The sequence below is a fragment of the Canis lupus genome, chromosome 10 (assembly GCF_003254725.2).
Source record: "Canis lupus dingo isolate Sandy chromosome 10, ASM325472v2, whole genome shotgun sequence".
NCBI lineage: Eukaryota > Metazoa > Chordata > Mammalia > Carnivora > Canidae > Canis > Canis lupus.
In genome coordinates, this window is record NC_064252.1 from 19,098,866 (window position 1) to 19,111,768 (window position 12,903).

A 12,903-nucleotide genomic window follows, 5' to 3' on the forward strand; every position below is an offset into this window, starting at 1 on the left:
GGGCTTTCATTTTCATTTAATTAAATATATCTTAAAAATTCTCTTGAGATATTTTTTGATCCATGTGTTATTTAGCAGTGTGTAGTTTACTTTCCAAGCATTTTGAGATTTTCCAACTTGTTTTCTGTTATTGATTTCAAGTTTAATTCTGTTGTGGTATGCAAGAATACTTTCTATGATTTATATTCTTTTAAATTTGTGAAGGTGTGTTTTATGGCTAAGAATGTCTATTTTGGTTAACGTCCCATGTGAGATTAGGAAGAGCATGTGTTCTGCTGTTGTTGAGTGAAGAATTCTATAAATGTCAATTATATCCAGTTGATTGATAGTGCTGTTCGGTTCAACTATGTCCTTACTGATTTCGTGTCTGCTGGATCTGTCAATTACTAATGGGGGGTGTTGAAGTTTTCAACTCCAATAGTGGATTTGTCTGTTTCTCCTTGTATTTCTCTCAGTTATTTGCCCCACATATTTTGACACTTGTTAGGTGAGTTCACGTTAAAGACTCTTATGTATCTGTGGGTAATTGATCCTTTTATCATGATGTAATGCTCCTCTTTATTCCTGATAATTTTCCCTATTTTGAAGGGTGCTTTGTCTGAAATTAATGAAGTCCCCTAAGTTTTCTTTTGATCGGTATTGACATGGTATATCTTTCTCCACCTCTTGATTCAATGTATCTGTGTCTTTGAATTGAAAAAGGGTTTCTTATACATAACCTATAGTTTCTTTGTCATCCACTTTGACAGTAACTGCCTTTCCTTGGGTGTATTCAGACTATTCACCTTTAAAGTAATTATAGGTAGAGGTGGATCACTACTTACCATGGTTCTAACTGTTTTCTATTCATTACACTTGCCAGTTATTGACATTAAAAAAAATTCCTCTCTTTTTCTGCTTTCTCTAGTTTTAATTGAGCATCTTATCATTCCATTTCTGTCCTCTGTTAGTATACATTTATACGTATATATCTCCCTAGCCTTTGCAATATGCATTCACAACTTATCTATCTTCAAATGACACCGTGTAGTCAGGTTGCAGGTGGTGTAGGGATAGCAGAGTATTCTGGATCTCCCCCCTCCACTCCTTATAATATTGCTGTCATTCCTTTCACTCATTAATATATTCTAATCACCTAGTACCTTATTGTTATTATTACTTTGAACAGTTATCTATTAAATTAAGAATAAGCAAAATAAAATATTTTATTAGACTTTTCTTCTTTCTCTGGTGCTCTTCATTTCTTTCTGTAGATCTGAGTTTTCATCTATATAATTTTCCTTTTCTCTGAAGAATGTCTTTTATCATTTCTTGAAGAGCAGGTCTTCTGTCGGCAAGTGTCCTCAGTTTTTATTTGTCTGAGAAAGTACTTCTTCACTTTTGAAGGCTAACTGTGCTGAATACAGACATCCAGATCGGTGCATTTTGCTTTCAACTCTTTAAATATTTGACTCCAATCTCTTCTTACTTTCATGGTTTTTAGAGAGGAATCTAATAATGTAATTCTTATCCTTGTTGCATGAAGGGTAAGCTTTTTCCTCTGGTTTGTTTCTTTCAAGGTTTCTTTTTGTCTTTGGTTTCCTGCAGTGTGAATATAATAAGCCTATAGATAGAGTTTGGTTGCTTATTATGCTTGGTGTTTTCTGAGCTTCTGGAATCTGTGGTTTGGTTTCTGTGATTAATTTTGGTAGATTCTTAGCCATGATTACCTCAAATATTGCATATTCTCTGGCCTTCCTCTCTCTTATCTTTCTGGTATTCCATTACCCATATACAACTTCTTTTGTAATTATTCTGTAGTTTTTGAGTATTCTGTTCCACGTTGTTTTCTTATTTCTATTTCATTTTGCAAATTTTTATTTTTATTTATTTTATTTTATTTTTATTATTTTTTAATTTCAAAAATATTTCATTCCTGAGAGACATAGAGAGAGATAGAGGCAGAGAGAGAGGCAGAGACACAGTGAGAGGGAGAAGCAGGCTCCATGCAGGGAGCCCAACATGGGACTTGATCCCAGGTCTCCAGGATCAGGCCCTAGGCTGAAGGTGGTGCTAAACCACTGAGCCACCTGGGCTGCCCTCATTTTGCAAATTTTTATTGATGTATCTTTAAGATCACTGATTTATTTATTTATTTTTTTGGCCATGTCTGGTCTACTTTGATAGCCTATCAAAGGCATTTCTTCATTTCTGTTAAATTGTTTTTGATTTATGTAATTTCCCTTTGATTTTTTTTCTTTGAGTTTTCATCTCTATCATTAAATTACCCATCTGTTCTTGAATGTTGTCTTCTTTCCACTGAGCCCTTGGCATATTAATCATAGATGTGTTAAATTCCCAGGTTGATAATTCCAGCATCTGTGCAGTGTCTGAGTCTGCTTTGTTTCTTCAGACTGTGGTTTTGTCTGCCTTTTGGCATGCCTTTTAATATTTTTTCTTGAAAGCTGGAAATGGCATATCTGGTAATAGGAACTGAGGAAATCAGGCTTTTAGAGTGAGGTTTTAAGTTGTTCTGCCGGAGAGTGGGACTGTGTTTGGTGGTTGCTCATGTGCCAGAGGCTCCAGTTCCTTTGTTCGTTTGCCGCCCCCCGCCCCCATTGCTTCTGGGTTTCCCTAACACTTCCTTCTTAAATAGAGTCTGTATCTTGACGCTCCTTCTTCTTTAACCACCCTCCCCCCTCCACCATCATACTGGAGCCTGATTGGTAATAAGGTATTGAGGAAGGCAAGTGTTTCATGGTTTTATGATTACATTTGACTTTTAAATTAAAAAAAAAATTAAAGATTTTATTTATTTATTTATTTATTTATTTGAGAATGAGAGAGAGAGAGAGAATGAGTGGGGGTGGAGAGAGGTAGAGGGAGAGGAGAAGCAGAGTCTTCGTTGAGCAGGGAGCCTGACCTGGGACTCGATTCCAGGACCCTGGGATCATGACCTGAACTGAAGGTGGATGCTTCACTGACTAAGCCACCAGGCACCCCATGTTTAATTTTTTTTTTCTTAGTGGGCCTGAGTTCTTGAGCTATGACCTTCAGATGTGCTTTTTATCTGTTTATTCTCCCCTTACTGAGATAAGAGTGCTAGAAGTCAGGTCAGGCTCTGGGAAAGTAGCTTCCCTTGAGGACAGGCAGGCTTCGTTAGGGAGAACAGAACCCCTCAGGCATAGCTGGCCACTCCCCCCACTCCCCTGCCCCGTCCTTCCTTAGTGCACTCGTCTTAGGACTTTCACCCTGAGACCCAGCTGAGAGAAATGCCACAAAACCTGGGCCCCCAGCAGTTTTCAGCCCTCCAGGGGCAGCCTCCAGACTTGCATCCATCCTTGCATGAATGTCCTACCGGATCCTGGCCCGCAGCTCCTGCTCCCAGGAAGCCAGCCTCAGCTGTGATTCTCTGCCTCCCTGTTTCTCTCTTCGGTTGTCAGGGCGGCACTGTGCCGTGGGGCCTCAATTCTCTGATAGACCTAAGTTGTTGATTTTCAATTTGCTCATTGTATTTTCATATTGTGAAGATAGGAGTGACGATCCTTAAGCTCTTTTCATGCTGGAGATGAACTGTATTTTTCCAGTGGGATCCCAGCACCCTGGCAGGTGCTTCACTACGGCCCCCCCCCAGTGGGAGAGAGATGCTCACCGCTGGCGCCAGGTTCCTTGCTGCTGACTTGCCTTCCACCCTCCTTCCTTCCTGGCCCCATGGCACAGTGGAGACAGGCCGCCATGAGCACAAGAGGCGGATGGCATTGCAAGGTCTGGTTGGAATATGGCCTCGTGCTGAGACTTTCTGTAGGTAGAATTCTGTCCCAGGATTCCTCAGCTGAGCCACGTGCTTGCCCTAGTTCAAGGCTGTAGGACCTGTCCTGGCTGTGTCTGTCTGTGACCTAACGTGTGTGATGGGAAGTGGAAGAGTCAGGATGGCACGCTGGCTCTGCAGGTGGACTGCGGGTGGGCGTGAGGGCCGAGAGCTGTGACTTTGATCTGAGTGCTGTGAGCAGGCCTCCGCGGGCTCCTTTCCCTCACTCCTCATGCCTCCTGCTCTGCACCCACACATTCAGAGTTGCACGCTCTCCAACCTGCAGAGCCCGCCGTCTGCACAGCTCCCTGCCCCGCCCGCCCTCCCACTCTGTTTCCTGCTCTGCAGCCAGGCTGGTCTGTAAGAGAAAAGATCAGATACTGCTGTTCACCTGCTCCACACCTCTGGAGCTTGCGCTATCCCTAAACTAAAGCCCCGGGCCCTGGCCCTGGCTGGCGAGTCCTGGGCCTCTCTGGTCCTTCCTCCTGGGCCCCCGTGGGCTCACCCGCTGGACGGCCCTGTTCCAGCCATGTGGCCTCTCTGCTTCTCCTCAAACTCTGCAAGCTCCTCTGGTCCTGCCGTGCATGCATGCTGGCTCTCTGCAGGGACCTCCCTCTTCGAGCTGCCTCCCCACCACCCTGCGGGGAGTACCGCTGTCCTCCCCAGCCCGACGCCCCAGCCCTCACACTGCTCCTCACCCTGTCAGGCCTCATGCAAGAAGAGAGCGTGTTCACATTTATGACACATCTCAAGACCGCACCGCAGAGCACGAAGCCCAGCACGGGGTCCTCTTGAGCCAGACCCGCTCCCTGTATGTGCATTGATTTGCTTTCTTATTGCATCTTTCTATTTTCGCGCAGAAAATAAATGTCCATCACGCTCACATCTGTGTTCTGAGCACCTGGCCTTCCAAGTGCACTTGTCCAGCTTGGGAATGAAGCTGGCAGAGACACTGGCCTCCTTTGTGGGGCTGGAAGTGGATGAAGGACAAGACCACACAGGTTCGGGTGGGATTGCTGGGTGGGATTCGCAGATCGGCTCCACATTCCCTGCAGGTGCTTCCACACCTCCCCGGGCACAGCGGCAGCTGTCTGAAGACCCCCACTCTCGGGCGGCTGGAGACAAAAGGCGAGGTTCTGGGTGGGGGCAGGAAAGTAGGGAAGGATGTCGAGCTGATAAAAACCCCTTTTACATTTGCGGCTGTAAAACTTTATAGAGATTTCTCAACACAAGACATGAATAGTAACCATGCTTCCTTTTCAGTAACTGCCAAAGCCGCCAACACCCGTGAGGCCCTTTGCAAGCGGGATAATCCCTGGGCGCCCGGCCCTGGGCAGGAGGCCCCTGGAGAAGGAGCTCCGTGTCCAGGCTGGCCTGGGAATCGGGCAGCTGCTTTCAGAGGGAGCCAGCTGGGGCCTGCCCACCCCGCTCTCTGCGGGCAGGGATGAAGTTGCCACCGAGCCGCCGGGCCTGGTCCACAGCAACCCCCAGCGGTCTATTCCAGAAACTTCTTCCCTCCCAGGACCAACTTGGGGGTGGATCCCAGATGATCTCATGCTCCACTTTGTTTTTTTTTTTTTTTTTTTTTTTTTTTTTTATTCATGATAGGCACACAGTGAGAGAGAGAGAGGCAGAGACACAGGCAGAGGGAGAAGCAGGCTCCATGCACCGGGAGCCTGACGTGGGATTCGATCCCGGGTCTCCAGGATCGCGCCCTGGGCCAAAGGCAGGCGCCAAACCGCTGCGCCACCCAGGGATCCCTCATGCTCCACTTTGGGCTCCATTTTGCTCCCCTTTGGTGAGCTGCCCACCCCCCAATTCCCGCCCAGTGCCGGGCCTCAGCTGTTAAGGAGAGAGAGTCGCTTCGCTCATGTAGCTGATGGGACTGATCGAGAGTGAGTGGCTGCGCAGGACGCTGGGGTCCCCGTGTCCAGGCCCAGGGGCTGGAGGGCAGGAGCTAGGGCCAGAGCCAGGGAGGAGAGGCTCCCCTCCTTCTCTTCCTCCCTCCCCCAGCTGCCCCTTCCTCTCCCTCCCAGACCAGAAGGCTTCCCTAGCGGCTCTCTGCGGTCAGGCTCACTACAAAAAGGGAGCATGCCAAAGTGTCCTCGTGTGTCCGACACTGCCTGTCCCCTGGCAGCCAGTCACATAGGTGATGATTCATGCTGTGACACCCAGGTGCAGGGGCTTGAGCTCTGACTGCGGGCTGCCAGGCCGGGCTGCTTCCACGGCTCACACCAACAGGGCAGGTGCCCTTCTCCTCGTCAGCCTGAGGTTCAGTGTGTGTGTGTGTGTGTGCATGTGAGTATACATATGTGTGAGTGTGTGAGCATATGTGTGCATGTGCATATTTGCGAGTATGTGTAAGCACAAAAGTATGTACGTGCATACACACGTTTGAGCATCCATGTGCATGTGCACACACAAGAGGATGTATATATCCACACGCATGTGCACATGCACAAAAGTGTATGCATTTGTGTGAGTTTATGTGTGTGTTTGCACATTTGTACACACATGTGAATTCATGTGTATGAGTAAGTGTATGCATCTGGGTATGTGTGTGACTATGTGTGCACATGTGTTCATGTTTGTGCATGTGTGTACCTGTGTCTGTGGCTGTGTGTGCATGAGTGTGTACATGTGTGTGTGCGTGTGCGTGTGCATGCTCCCATCGCACTGCATGTCTCAGTGGAGAATGGAGAGCCGCCACTCCAGGGAGGTGTAGGCCCAGGCTGGTGTTCTCACCGGCAAGCCTCCCACATTGACCCTGAGACCCTACCCCTAACACCCCTGTCCTTGCCCTTGGGCGCCTCATCCACCCCTCCTAGCATCCTCCAGCGCCCAGGGCCCAGTGACTGTCTTCCCCAGGGCAGGCTCCCTGTCCTTGGTTTTCAGAGTCGGCCCTTGATGCACCTGCCTTGTCACTCAGGTGATGAAGATCTCTTGGAATTCAAGTCACGTGGTGCTCCTCTGAGGTCCTCCTGGGGTGGTCCTGCCCCAGTCTGCCATTTCCTCGGGCCCACAGCACAGGGGCCGGTGCCAGTCAACACCCAGAGGGACCGGCTTGGCTGCTGTCATTCTTGCCATCCTCATTAGGCTGTGCGTTTGTTGGTGACAGAAGGCTGTCTCTTGTTTCTTTGAGCCCTCAACCCCATCCCATCCATGGCAAAAGCTCTTCAGAGACAAGGAATCATCTGCTTCGTTCAAGATCCAGCCAGAGCTGCATACATGTCCTTTCTCCCGTGCTTGGCTTTATTTCTATTCCATGCAGCCCCCAATTGGAGCAGTTCCTGTGGCCAGAGTTCCTCTGTGCTGTTTAGACCCTGGGAAGTAGCAGCACCTCGGTGACTTAGATGCTCCAGGGTTGCCCTTGCAGAGCACGTGGTCGCCTCAGCACACAGGACTCAACACTGAGCGGGACCCCCAGCCCACTTGAAGGAGGAAGTGACCATGCCGCACAGCAGAAGCCTGGAAGGCACCTGTGTCTCCCTATGAGTCTTCCTGACCTCGGATGAGAGACCTGCTCCTGCACGGAGCTCCAGCCCAGCCCCAGCCCTTACTTGGTGAGTTTGCAAATGGCAGCCTGTTCCCAATGGACTTTGGGCAGTGGGGTTATCTTTGGGGTAAACGTGACTTCTTCTTCAACTGGAGAACTCATGCTGTGCCCGGGATCTCCTTAGTGTCTTCAGATGCTGCACATGGGAGGTTGCTCCTGGCCCCTGAACACGGACATGGGGTGCCTCTGCACTCTGGACCTGTTCTCATGTGCCACGTTCAGTGTAAGCAAACCCCAGCTCCTTCCACAAACAGACAGACACAGACCCTACACTGTCATGCTACTGTACACACTCAATTTGGCAATTTATGTTTGTACTCAATGTTATATGAAAAGCCCTTTTTGTTTTATTACATGGAACTTTTCACAATGACTGTAAATGCTGCCTAATAGCCCGTCAAGTAGATTTGTCATAATTTACTTACTTTCTGCTCCACCCTCCCACAAACACACCATTGACGTGCTCTTGTCTATTGGCTCATGTTCGAAAAAGAACCTTCTGGATCCTCCACTGGACAGGGCCTTTGGGAAGGCCCAGTTGGAGTCTGGGAGGCTAATTGGAGGCTGATGCAGCAATGGAGTCTTGGGTAGAGCATGCCTACATATGTCCATTGTACATTTTGTTGTAATTATTTCTCTTCCTCCTGTGACTCTGAACAATTCAAAACCAAGGTCTCTGCCTCACTCAATTTTGTACAGTGAAGCCTTCACACAGAATCTGGTCCCAGGAGTCATCCAGTGAACGTAGATTGAACACTGAGTGAGTGGTGAGCAGTCAGGGAGAGCAGAGGTCATGAACCTCATGCAGGCCAGAGAAGGCTCACTGAGGTTCCAATCAGATTCCTGGATACCTGGCAAAGGATAGAGGAGCATCTCAGAGAGCAAAGTTTGCACCAAGAGCGAAAACCTAGAGTAGATTGATTTCGGTTCCATTAAGGAAGACTTTCGGGACACTCGGGTGGCTCAGCGGTTGAGTGTCTGCCTTCAGCTCAGGGCGTGATCCCATGGACCTGGGATGGAGTCCTGCATCGGAGTCCTTGCAGAGAGCCTGCTTCTCCCTCTGCCTGTGTCTCTGCCTCTCTCTGTGTCTCTCATGAATTAATAAATAAAATCTTAAAAAAAAGGACAACTTTCAATTAAGAAGGATTTCCACTGGGAATGACTGATTAAAAGCAAGAGTTTTATCATCACTTTCTGGTTCCTATCACTGGTTATTTTGCTTCACAGTTTGGATACCTCCAATATATTATACACGTGTGTGTCTTTATTTTTGTCTTTCTTTCCTTGTAGAGGGAAAGAATTTCTTTTTTCACTACTAAAACTCCAGTTACTCGAACTATGATGCATGCATTGAAGGCCCTCAAATAACATGTTGTGAAGGAACAGATGGACAGGTAGGTGGATGGATGCATATATGGATAGATGATGGATAAATCAATGGATGGACTGATGGCTAGGTGGTTGGGTGAGTGGATGGGTGGATGGATGGGTGACGGATAAGTAGGCTGGTGGATGAATGGATGGATAGATCGATGGATAGATGGATGGATGAATGAGTGGGTGAGTGAATGGATGGATGGATCAGTAGGTGGGTGATGACGAATAGATGGATGGATGATGGATAAGTAGGCAGGTGGATCAAAGGAAGGCTAGATGAATGGATAAGTGGATGGATGAATGAATGAGTGGTGAGTGGGTAGACAGGTGGGTAAGTGAGTGGGTGCATGGGAAGGTGGATGGATATTGTTGGACTAGATGGCCTCCAAGGTTTCATTCAATGATGGAATCTGCCTGCTAAGATCTGCCTCCTTCACTGCATTATTTCTGCAGCTTTTTGATCTTGAATAACTTGATGTGGCTCCCTAGGGGGTCCTTTGTCTCTGTCCTCTCCACATCCACTTCCTGACTAAGCACCTGCTCCTTTCTACTGGTTGTCACCTTGGACTCAGGTCCGTCCTCTCCTTCCGTGGTGCAATCAAGCAAAGCAGGGCTGAGACCAGTGTTTGCCAAACGCCCCTCAGGTAGTGACAGGTGGCCTGAGAAATAACAAAAATAGTGCCTTAGGTCTTTCTCTTGGAGATTCGAAATGCTCCTTAGCACTTCTAAGGCTCTAAAATGGGTCCATCAGGCTAACTAACCCATGTAACGAAGGCTTCCCCAAATTAGTTGACCATGAAGCCCTTCTGTGTTCAGGACTGAAACACATCACCTAGTGGGTGACACTGGATTTGGGTGTTGCATAGACCTGGGCTAGAATCCGGGGTCTGTTTCCTACCAAGCAGACAGCTTCACTGCCCTGCATCTTCATTTATGAAACAGGGATAGGATCTCAGGGACATAAAAAGAGAAAGCACAACAGCATTCAGCACAGCGCCCGGTGTGGACAGACTCGACAAATAACACCCGTATATTAGTCTCCATTTTTATTTGTTGTTTATTTATTTTTATTGAGGTACGATTGGCATCTAACGCTGCATTACTTAGGGGTACAACGGGATGCTTCATATTCGTATACACTGCACAATGAGCACCATGGTGAATCTAATTAACACCTGTCACCCTACATAGTTGCAGACATTTTTTTCTTGTGATGACAACTTTCAAGACTTTACCTCCTGGCAACTTTCAAATACACGACACGGTGTTAGCCGCAGTCGCCATGCTGCACATCCCTCCTATCCTCCTGACTTGGTGATTTTATAACTGGAAGTTTATACCTTTGGCCGCTTCTTTCACCTCTTTTGCTTCCCCCCCTCCCCCCCCTGGCATCACTAGTCTGTGCTGTGTCTGTGAACTTTGCTACTTGCTTTTTTTTTTTTTTTGGATTCCTCTTGGAAGTGAGATCATTCAGTATTTTCCTTCTCGTCTGACTTATTTCACTTAGCATAATGCCCTAGAGGTCCATTCCTGTGGCTGTCAACGGCAGGATCCCGTTCTACATTATGGCTGAGCGGTCAGCACATCTTCTTTACCCATTCACCCATTCTTCTATCCATGGACGCTTGGGTATAGGAGTCACTTTGGTCGTGGTAAAATACACACAATGGGACGTGTACGAGTAGTGACAGGTGGTGCATTCACAAGGTCACACGACTATCACCATTGTCTGCTTCCACACTTCATCGCCCCAGACAGAAACCTGCACCTACACTCTGGCAACCATTCGCTGCCTCCCCAGCCTCTGGCGGACATGAACCCACTCTCCGGGTCCATGGATTTGCCACCTCTGAACACCGCTTATCAGAGGAATCGTGGGACGCGCTGTCTCTAGTGACTGGGTCCTTTCACCGAACTCCACGTTTTCAAGGTTCCCCTCATTGTAGCCCTTGTCGGTGCCACATGCTCTGTTGCATGGCAAGCGCCTATTTTGTTTCTCTACTCATCATCTGAGCATCTTCTGGGTTGTGTCCACCTCTGGGATGTGGAGAATGGTGTCACCGTAAGCATGCATGTGCAGGTTTAGTTTGGGTATCACTTTAACGTCACAAGGGACACGAGTGTCCGTGAGGCTCGGGAAGAAGGCTGTGGTTCTCACGGACCCCTTGTCCATCCTCTGTGGCTGCGGGTCTGTTAAATCCAGCGCCTCGTCTGAAGTTTCCATCTAGTGCGGATGAGGACCCCGACCCCAGGGACTCGCCCAGGGTCGCCGCAGGGCTTTGACCTGTCTTTGCTGCGAGGTGCCATGTGCAGGTAGGTTTCCTGCCCACCCACCGACTCGTGTCACTTCTATTCTCGTTTGCTCTTGCCTCGCGCTTACAAGAGACTGTGGTTAAACGCGGCCTCATCACAGGACTTCACAGAGGAGACCAGAGGAGGTGCCTCCTCACCAGCCCTGACGGGTGGGATGGAGCTAACTCCTTCCCTGTATTCTAATAAAGCTCCCAGGCTCACGGGATCTCTTACTTGTCAAAGAGGGGAACAATGGTGCCACGTGTCACCCCTTCACTCGGGATCGGGTCCACTTTCTCAGAGTCTGGAGGGGCCTCGTGGTCCCCACCCACGCACTCGGCCACTCCAGCGAGCACAGACTCCCGCCGGGCTGCATGGAGTGGAAGGGGGCACCGCCAGATACGGGTGCACCTGTGGTTTTAATAAAGGAGAAACCACCGGGGTACAGGCGGTCAGGACCAGAGTGTGTCCTTTGCTCGGCTTAAAGGCACAAGCTGCAAACAGCAAGGCCCGCGGTCCAAACGGGGGCGGGGGGTCCTCTTAAAGACATTACGACCTTCTGTCCACTGGCATGTGTGACTGGCTGACGTCCAGCATCCCCACCGCGAGTCCCCACCCCGCTCGAGACCTGGGTCTCCGAGAAGGCTACGCATCAAGCGTTTCAGGGAAGGAGGTGGGTGGGCAGCGCCGGGCTTCCTCCACGCGGGACACTGAGGCAGCAAGCAGGTCCGAGCTTTCCTTTGCATCTTTGCAACTCCGCGAGACCCAGTTGGGAGACCCTAGAGGTGTCAGGTGGGTCTGGTTGGGCCCTCGGGGGCTGGGGAGTGAGTGCGGGGCGGATCTGACAGCTCGCAGAGGGGAGCGCGCCAAAGCCTCGTCCGTCCCGTGCGTGTGTTGGGCAGAGGCCTGGCCGTCCACACCATGAGCCAGGCACCCAGATTCGGCACGGCCTGCTGACGGCAGCCCTTCCGCCCTCGGGCATGAGTCACACACACTTAAAGCAAGTCAGCCCAGCCTCTGGCAAACGCACCCAGCCTCGGGGAAGGGGGAAGGCGGGGGTCAGGATGCTGGGTCCTGGGGGTCCCTGGCCCCACTCGGGCACCCTGATGCCTGCACGAGAAGTGAGCATGCTGTGGGGATGCCAAGGCCCCACGTGGCGCCTCTGGGCTCGTACACCAGGTCACAGGCTTCTGGGGCTTGGCCTGCCCACACTGGACTCGCCGTAAGGTGTAAGCGGGGGCAGGGAGGGAACAGAAGACCTTCCGTTTATTTTATTTTATTTTTTCTCCAATTTGTAAAATCATGCCCTCTGAGAGCTCAGTGCCTCCGGTCTCGAGTACAAAATTTGAGAACATTCAATTAAAAACCTGGGAGCAGCCTTTGGGGGACCAGGGGAGCATAGCCTGGGAAGCGTCCGCGTCCACACGGTCTTGGCTTGTAAGCGCGGGCGGACAAGGTTTGCTGTGGGTGGGCATGAAGGTCCCAGGGGCGTCCCTCATCCAGAGGGGTGTCTGCTGCTCCCTGCGCTGGTGGTGGCCCCGGGGAGGGGGGGGCGATGCTCGTGTGCGGAGGGTTCGGCTGTCCTGGCTTCTTACCCGGGACATCTCTTCCACAGCTGAGGGCTCCCCTTCATCCTGGGCTGGGTCCTCGTCACAGCTGAGCTGTGCCAAGTTCTTAGGTGGGACGTGACCTTATTTGGAATCGGGGGTAAGTTAAGAGGAGGCCACTGGGTGAGCCCTGCCCCCCAAGACTGGTGTCCTCCTGAGAAGTGGAAATATGAGCAGAGAGAGACACACTCACGGCGAGAGCCCACCCCACGCTCCTGGAACCTGGGGAGCTCCAGGCAGATCACCAGGTGTCCCAAGCAGAGTCGCAGCGGGGCTGACCAGGC

General features: G+C 50.0%; 1 protein-coding gene across 6 annotated transcripts in view; it reads left to right on the forward strand.

Moving 5' to 3' along the window:
• Positions 1-8,533, forward strand: part of LOC118350071 (uncharacterized) — a 35,303-nt gene extending 26,770 nt beyond the window's left edge. For 5 of the 6 annotated variants that reach the window (XR_004803218.2, XM_049115228.1, XM_049115230.1 and 2 more), the window contains one exon: positions 7,059-8,533. The gene's annotated coding sequence lies outside the window, so the exon portion shown is untranslated. The remainder of the gene's footprint in view (positions 1-7,058) is intronic. The other variant, XM_049115232.1, reaches the window with a different exon arrangement.
• Positions 8,534-12,903: the final 4,370 nt, after the last annotated feature.